This window comes from Emys orbicularis, chromosome 24, assembly GCF_028017835.1.
Source record: "Emys orbicularis isolate rEmyOrb1 chromosome 24, rEmyOrb1.hap1, whole genome shotgun sequence".
In the NCBI taxonomy this organism is placed as follows: domain Eukaryota; kingdom Metazoa; phylum Chordata; order Testudines; family Emydidae; genus Emys; species Emys orbicularis.
In genome coordinates, this window is record NC_088706.1 from 3,951,487 (window position 1) to 3,960,743 (window position 9,257).

The window sequence follows — 9,257 nt, forward strand, 5'->3', positions numbered from 1 at the left end:
GAAGTGGGGGGGTTAGTGTAGACCAGGCCTTTGATTTTTAAAACATGGCCGGATATTTGTCTGCTCATAGACTTGAAGGTCAGAAAGAACCATCATGATCATCTAGTCCGATGTCCTGCCCATTGCAGGCCACAGAACCTCACCCGCCCACTCCTGAAATAGGCCCCTAAGCTCTGGCTGAGTTACTGAAGTGCACGCTATTAGAGTGGCAGGTGATGTGGTTAGCAAAGTCTGGCCCTTGCATTACGTAGGGTGGAAGAATCCAGGAGTCTGACCGGTTCTTTATGAACCTGGGAACTTACTGCCTTTGAGTCAAAGAAGCCTTAACTGGATGCCTCTCTGGAAGAGATGCTTTAGCTTAATACACATGAGTGGGTTCAATGTAGGGGTAACAGGGAATTCCACGGCCTGTGACGTATAGGAGGTCAGATGAGCTAATGGTCCCTTTGGGCCTTTAACTCTACGAATCTCTGGAATGTTCAGTTTGGGGAAAACTCCAGCACTCCCTCCACACTTTACTTCCTTCCCCAGGCTCCTGGCTGTCGCACAGCAGCGATGGTTCAGCGGCTTTCACCCTCCACCTAAACCTGCCAGCCCTGCGTCAGCAAGTGAGAGGACTTCTCTTGGGGCTGGGTGAATGGCTCCCTAAAGTCTCCTCAAAGCCCTGCCTGTCCCATGAGTGCTTTAGATACACTGTGTGACGGGTTCCCCCTGGGGTGCCACCTGGAATTGGGATACCACTGAGCTCCCTGACCCACCAGCCTGGGCTCCCTCTCACACTGTACTGCTGTGACAAGCTGCAAAGCCTTCCAGCCTGCACTTTCACCAGCATTCACACAGGTAGGGACACACCCAGCTGTAGTTACACACAGGCTCTCTAACCACCAGCTCTGCACCCCAGAGCAGTACCATCCTGCCCTGGTCAAACCTGGCTATTATATGGCTTTGATACCCGATCTGCCTCTCCCTCAATGTGAAGAGAACAATGCACACTTGTGGTAACCAAGCTGAGATTTCCCCAAGCACTCCAGTCAAAGCTCACTGGTTTAGATTAAAACAAAAACAAGTTTAACTACAAAAGATAGGTTTTAAGTGATTATACGGGATAGCAAACAGAGCAAAGCAGATTACCTAGCAGATAAACAAAAAATGCAAACTAAGCTTAATATACTAGATAGATTGGACATGAATTAGTAGATTCTCACCCTAAGAGATGATACAAACAGGTTGCTGATTCTTAAGGGGCAAGCTGCACTTACTTTACAGCTTGCAATCCCCAGGTATCTCATTCACAGGCTAGAAATCCCTTTAGCCTCGGTCCAGCACTTCACCCAGTTCAGTCTTTGTTCCTCAGGTGTTTCCCAGAGTCTTCTTGTGTGAGGAGTGAAGAACCACAGATGACGTCACTTCCTGCCTTATATAGCTTTAGCGTAGGGCGGGAACCCTTTGTTCCAAAGCTTGGTGAAAAAATACTGACATCCCAAGATGGAGTCCAGCATTATGTGGTCTGGTCACATGTCCTTGTAGAGTCATAGCAGCCGTCACTCACAGGCTGTCTGTAACATTCTCAGGAAGACTCACCAGGTGGGAGATAAGCTTGTGAAGGGCAACAAGAAGGGTTTCTACAGGTATGTCAGCAACAAGAAGAAGGTCAGGGAACGCGTGGGCCCCTTACTGAATGGGGGAGGCAACCTAGTGACAGATGATGTGGAAAAAGCTGAAGTACTCAATGCTTTTTTTGCCTCAGTCTAAAGAGACAAGGTCAGCTCCCAGACTGCTGCACTGGGCAGCACAGTATGGGGAGGAAGTGAGCAGCCCTCAGTGGTGAAAGAACAAGTTAAGGACCGTTTAGAAAAGCTGGATATGTACAAGTCCATGGGGCTGGATGCAATGCTCCGAGGGTGCTGAGGGAGTTGGCTGATGTGATTGCAGAGCCATTGGCCATTATCTTTGAAAACTCATGGCAATCGGGGGAGGTCCCAGACGATTGAAAAAAGGCAAATATAGTGCCCATCTTTAAGAAAGGGAAGAAGGAGAAGCCAGGGAACTACAAACCAGTCAGCCTCACCTCTGTCCCCAGAAAAACCATGCAGCAGGGCCTCAAGAATCCATTTTGAAGCACTTGGAGGAGGGGAAAAACAACGAGGAGTCCTTGTGGCACCTTAGACACTAACAAATTTATTTGGGCATAAGCTTTCGTGGGCTAGAACCCACTTCATCAGATGAATGAAGTGAAAAATACAGGAGCAGGTATAAATACATGAAAAGATGGGGGTTGCTTTACCAAGTGTGGGTTCAGTCTAACGAGATAAATCAATTAACAGCAGGATACCAAGGGAGGAAAAACAACTTTTGAAATGGTAAGAGAGTGGCCCATTACAGATAGTTGACAAGAAGGTGTGAATAACAGTAGGGAGAAATTAGTATTGGGGAAATTAAGTTTAGGTTTTGTAATGACTCAACCACTCCCAGTCTTTATTCAGGCCTAATCTGATGGTGTCCAGTTTGCAAATTAATTCCAGTTCTGCAGCTTCATGTTGGAGTCTGTTTTTGAAGTTTTGTTGTTGAAGAATTGCCATTTTGAGGTCTGTTATTGAGTGACCAGAGAGATTGAAGTGTTCTCCGACTGGTTTTTGAATGTTATGATTCCTGATGTCAGATTTGTGTCCATTTATTCTTTTGCGTAGAGACTGTCTGGTTTGGCCAAAGTACACGGCAGAGGGGCATTGCTGGCACATGATGGCATATATCACATTAGTAGATGTGCAGGTGAACGAGCCCTGAATAGTGTGGCTGATGTGGTTAGGTCCTATGATGGTGTCCCTTGAATAGATATGTGGACAGACATGGCACCAGGGTTTGTAGCAGGGTTTGGTTCCTGGGTTGATGTTTTTGTTGTGTGGTGTGTAGTTGCTGGTGAGTATTTGCTTCAGGTTGGGGGGGCCGTCTGTAGGCGAGGACTGGCCTGTTCCCCAAGATCTGTGAGAGTGAGGGATCATCCTTCAGGATAGGTTGTAGATCCCTGATGATGCGCTGGAGAGGTTTTAGTTGGGGGCTGTAGGTGACAGCTAGTGGCGTTCTGTTATTTTCTTTGTTGGGCCTGTCTTGTAATAGGTGACTTCTGGGTACTCTTCTGGCTCTGTCAATCTGTTTCTTCACTTCACCATGTGGGTATTGCAGATTTAAGAACGCTTGATAGAGATTCTGTAGGTGTTTGTCTCTGTCTGAGGGATCGGAGGAAATGCGGTTGTATCTTAGAGCTTGGCTGTAAACAATGGATCGTGTGATGTGGTCTGGATGGAAGCTGGAGGCATGTAGGTAAGTACAGTGGTCAGTAGGTTTCTGGTATAGAGTGGTGTTTATGTGACCATCACTTATTAGCACTGTAGTGTCTAGGAAGTGGATCTCTTGTGTGGACTGGTCCAGGCTGAGGTTGATGGTAGGGTGGAAATCGTTGAAATCTTGGTGGAATTCCTCAAGGCCCTCCTTTCCGTGGGTCCAGATGATGAAGATGTCATCAATGTAGCGCAAGTAGAGTAGGGGCGTAAGGGGACGAGAGCTGAGGAAGCGTTGTTCTAAGTCATCCATAAAGATGTTGGCATACTGTGGGGCTATGCGGATACCCATAGCAGTGCCACTGACTTGAAGGTATAAATTGTCCCCAAATCTGAAATAGTTGTGGGTGAGGACAATGTCACAAAGTTCAGCCACCAGGTTTGCCGTGATGGTATCAGGGATCCTATTCCTGATGGCTTGTAGTCCATCTTTGTGTGGAATGTTGGTGTAGAGGGATTCTACATCCATAGTGGCCAGGATGGTGTTTTCTAGAAGATCACCAAAGGATTGTAGTTTTCTCAGGAAGTCAGAGGTGTCTCGAAGATAGCTGGGAGTGCTGGTAGCGCAGGCCTGAGGAGAGAGTCTACATAGCCAGATAATCCTCTGTCAGGGTGCCAATGCCTGAGATGATGGGGCATCCAGGATTCCTAGGTTTATAGATTTTGGGTAGCAGGTAGAATACCCCGGGTCGGGGCTCTAGGGGTGTGTCAGTGTAGAACAGTCAACATGGATTCACCAAGGGCAAGTCATGCCTTACCAACCTGATTGCCTTCTATGATGAGATAACTGGCTGTGTGGATATGGGGAAAGCGGTGGACATGATATACTTTGACTTCAGCAAAGCTTTTGATACGGTCTCCCACAGTATTCTTGCCAGCAAGTTAAAGAAGTATGGATTGGATGAATGGACTATAAGGTGGACAGAAACCTGGCTAGATCATTGGGCTCAACGGGTAATGATCAATGGTTCGATGTCTAGTTGGCAGCCGGTATCAAGCGGAGTGCCCTAGGGGTCGGTCCTGGGGCCGGTTTTGTTCAACATCTTCATTAATGATCTGGATGATGGAATGGATTACACCCTCAGCAAGTCTGCGGATGAGACTAAGCTGTGGGGAGGGATAGGGTCCAGTCAGTGACCTAGACAAATTGGAGGATTGGGCCAATAGAAATCTGATGAGGTTCAACAAGGACAAGTGCAGAGTCCTGCACTTAGGAAGGAAGAATCCCATTGTAGCGGGGCAGTAACCCCGCTCCTGTGAAAAGGTTAAAAGCCAGACCTTGGAGAGGGCTGGGGCTGAAAGCTGAGAAGAAAAGGCTGATTGGGAAGGCAGCCATAGGTGGGGCCACGCCCAATTAGAAGACAGCTGGCCCTACAAAAGGGCTGTGAGCCGGGAGCTGGGTCAGTCTCTCTCTAGTTGTGGAGAGAGAAGGACCTGGCTGCCTGGGAGCTGAGCACGGTACCTGAGGCAGTGCACTGCTGGGGAAAGGCAAGAGGAGCTGGGGAGCTCCAGCCTGGCAACTCCCCAGGCTGAGGCCTTGTTCAAGGCCCAAAGCAGGTACCGGGGTTGCAGAGGTGCAGCCTAAGGTTAGGCAGAGGCAGCAGGTCCAAACCCCACCTTGCCAATGGTGAGTGGTTTAGAGACTGCCGTCTGCCCCAGTGAGCAGGGGCTGGATGATGACTGGCAGTAGCCACTGAGACAAGATGGGAATACTGGGTTGGGGTTCCCCTGGGAGGGGAGACCCAGAGCATGGGGACTGCCAGGGGGCAGAACCCCAGGGTAGGAGGCACCGGGGTCCGGGAGGGACACTGGGGCCAGCGGCAGGCGAGACACTGGCCAGTAGGGGCGCTCCGTATGCTGGAGAGCTAATTCCCAGGATGACCAGCAGGAGGCGCCGCACCGGTAAGTTGTCTCCTTGCTACACCCATGCACTGCTACAGGCTGGGGACCAACTGGCTAAGCAGCAGTTCTGCAGAAAAGGACCCGGGGATTGCAATGGATGAGAAGCTGGATATGAGCCAGCAGTGTGCCCTCGTTGTCAAGAAGGCTAACGGCATATTGGGCTGGATTAGTAGGAGCATTGCCAGCAGATCAAGGGAAGTGATTATTCCCCTCTATCCAGAACTGGTGAGGCCACATCTGGAGTATTGAGTCCAGTTTTGGGACCCCCACTACAGAAAGGATGTGGACAAATTGGAGAGAGTCCAGCGGAAGGCTACAAAAATGATCAGGGGGCTGGGGCACACGACTTACGAGGAGAGGCTGAGGGAATGGGGGTTATTTAGTCTGCAGAAGAGAAGAGTGAGGGGGGGATTTGATAGCAGCCTTCAACTACCTGAAGGGGGGTTCCAAAGAGGATGGAGCTCGGCTGTTCTCAGTGGTGGCAGATGACAGAACAAGGAGCAATGGTCTCAAGTTGCAGTGGGGGAGGTTTAGGTTGGATATTAGGAAACACTATTTCCCTAGGAGGGTGATGAAGCACTGGAATGAGTTACCTAGGGAGGTGGTGGAATCTCCATCCTTAGAGGTTTTGAAGGCCCGGCTTGACAAAGCCCTGGCTGGGATGATTTAGTTGGGGATTGGTCCTGCTTTGAGCAGGGGGTTGGACTAGATGACCTCCTGAGGTTTCTTCCAACCCTAATCTTCTATGATTCTCCTAAGGCCTATTGTTTTCCCTAATGGCTCATTGCCCTGAAGAGGCCCTTCCCAACCAGCTATCTCGACTGAAAGCATCTTGTCTAGTGGGCTGTGACAGACCCAGACCAGTGGGGTACAGGAGTCTGGTAGAGGGCAAATATACTGGTCACTGGATGAGTAGTTTTCTGTTCCCTGAGTGACCAGAGAAGGGGCTGCACTAGAGTAATCAGGAACCTGCTAGAACCAGTTAAGGCAGGCAGGCTAATTAGGACACCTGGAGCCAATTAAGAAGAAGCTGCTAGAATCAATTAAGGCAGGCTAATCAAGGCACATGGGTTTTAAAAGGAGCTCACTTCAGTTTGTGGGGGGAGTGTGAGGAGCTGGGAGCAAGAGGTGCAAGGAGCGGAGAGTGAGAGGGTGTGCTGCTGGAGGACTGAGGAGCACAAGCATTATCAGACACCAGGAGGAAGGTCCTGTGGTGAGAATAAGGAAGGTGTTTGGAGGAGGCCATGGGGAAGTAGCCCAGGGAGTTGTAGCTGTCATGCAGCTGTTACAGGAAGCACTATAGACAGCTGCAGTCCACAGGGCCCTGGGCTGGAACCCGGAGTAGAGGGCGGGCCTGGGTTCCCCCCAAACCTCCCAATTGACCTGGACTGTGGGTTCTTCCAGGGCATTACCCAGGTGTAACTACATTTGAAATATATATATACATAGTCAATATTCATAACTTCAGATACAAAAATGATACATGCATACAAATAGGATAATCATATTCAGCAAATCATAACTTTTCCAATGACCCCTCACATGACTTATCTTGTACAAAATGCACCATAATTATGCCATAAACCTATCACAATAATATCACTGTGAAGAATATGGGGTGCAGTGTCACGCTGTACAGCAGCACTTTCAGGGAGCAGCTTCTGGGGCGGTGGGGGAAGGGTAGCAGCCCACCAGGGCACAACACAATGGGTCTGGGGTGTGATTTTAGCCAAGGACTTTAGACAAACCTGTTAATTTTGCAAATGGTGCCAGGGGATCTCCAACGCCCAAACAGAGCAGATAGGACCTAATTTTTTAAGGTCTCTGAAAGACACAGACATGTACAGTAAATTGTGTAGAAACAGATGTGACTGCCTCGGGAGGGATAAAGGGCTGAGTCAAAACAGCAGGGATTTGAAGCTATGGTTGCAGATAGGTTAGGTACCAGTACGGTATTTCCACCTTAAGGCTAAGACTATTAGAGCATCCCCTTTACATACCGCCCATATCAGAGCATGCCACATGGATTGCAATATGTTACTGTAGTTCACAGAGCTGGAGTCTGATCTCCATTACGCTGGTGGGCATCGGGACTAATTCTACTAAAGTCAATTGCATCAATGTAAAATCAGGGTCACTGAGACCAGAATTGGGGCCCTAATGCACAATTGGATTGTTTCCCCTCATTTTAAGCAGCTGAAGAATTCATCGTATCAGTAGGGCTCTGGCCCTGATCCAGCAAATATGTCTGTACACATTTAAGTAGGTGAGTAGGTCAGTTAACTTCAGTGGAACAATTTGTGCTTAAAGTTACGTATGTGCATAACAATTTGGGGTCTACAGCTGCTCCTTTCTTCACTTCCTGTCTTAAACTGCTGTGCGGTAAACTGCAGTGGCAGATGCTGTATGTAGCTTTGGGATCCTCCAGGAGCAACTTTAATAAGATTGTTATTCTTTTGTTACATTGCCTTTGTTTCACAAATGCCATTGAGTTAAACATTATAATGAAAATACATTTATTTTCCTGTATTAGTAACAACAGCTCAGAGTATTAAATCTGAACATTAAACAATTTACTTTGCACTGCTTGCTGTTTATTTCCTTTTCTCTTGGCTTGGGCAGTGAAAACAGATTAGTCAGTTTCACTTGGGTCTGTGGCCAGTTTTCACTTTCAGGCTCTCAGGCAATAGTATGAGGCTGCCTTTGGGAACCTCTAGAGCTGTGGTTTATAACCTGTGGTCTGTGGACCCCTTGGACCCCCAGTCTATGTCTAAGCCATCTGTCTTGGATGGTTTAGGGCACGTCTACACTTGCAAAGTTACAGCGCCGTTCAGAGAGCGCCGAAGGAAAACCGCTGTTGTGTGTTCACGCTGACAGCTGCCTGTGCAATAGCGTGTTCACACTTGCGGCACTCACGGCGATATTCGGAGCGGTGCACTCTGGGCAGCTATCTCACAGAGCACCTCTTTCTCTGTTGCCGCTAAGACTTGTGGGAAGGCGGAAGGGGTCCTGGGGCATCCTGGGTCCTGTCCCAATGCCCCGTGATGCATTGCTTCGCATCCCAGCAGTCCCTGTGCTTCCGTCCGCATTTGGCGCCATCTTTCAATGGTTTGTGTACAGTGCACCCTGCCCTGCCTCTTTCTGGCTGCAGGAATGGCTCCCGAACTGCTGACCAGTATGCTGCTCACACTGACCAACACGTCACGAGTGGCAGTGGATTTATTTCTTAAACTACAAAGGCAAGAGGAGTTCGACATTGATCTCGCCACACATAGTAGCTACGACATGAGATGGCTTGTGGCATTCACGGAGGTGCTGACCATAGTGGAATGCCGCTTTTGGGCTCGGGAAACAAGCACTGAGTGCTGGGATCACACCGTCATGCACGTCTGGGATGACGAGCACTGGCTGCAGAACTTTCGGATGAGGAAAGCCACATTCATGGGACTGTGTGATGAGCTTGCCCCAGCCCTGCGGCGCAAGGACATGAGAATGAGAGCTGCCCTGTCGCTGGAGAAGCGCGTGGCGATTGCACTGTGGAAGCTGGCTCCTCCAGACTGCTACCGATCGGTCGCTAACCGGTTTGGAGTGGGAAAGTCGACCGTTGGACTCGTGTTGACGGAAGTGTGCAGGGCCATTAATTGCATCCTGCTCTGAAAGACCGTGACTCTGGGCAACGTGCATGACATTGTGGCTGGCTTTGCACAAATGGGCTTCCCTAACTGCGGAGGGGCGATAGATGGCGCACACATTCCAATTCTGGCACCAGACCACCTAGACACTGAGTACATTAATCACAAGGGGTATTTCTCAATGGTTCTCCAGGCGCTTGTGGATCACTGTGGGTGTTTCACAGACATTAACGCAGGCTGCTCCGGAAAGGTGCATGACGCACGCATCTTTCGGAACATTGGCCTGTTCAAGAAGCTGCAAACCAGGACTTTCTTCCCAGACCAGAAGATCACCGTAGGGGAAGTCAAAATGCCCATTGTGATCCTGGGAGGCCCCGTCTACCCCTTA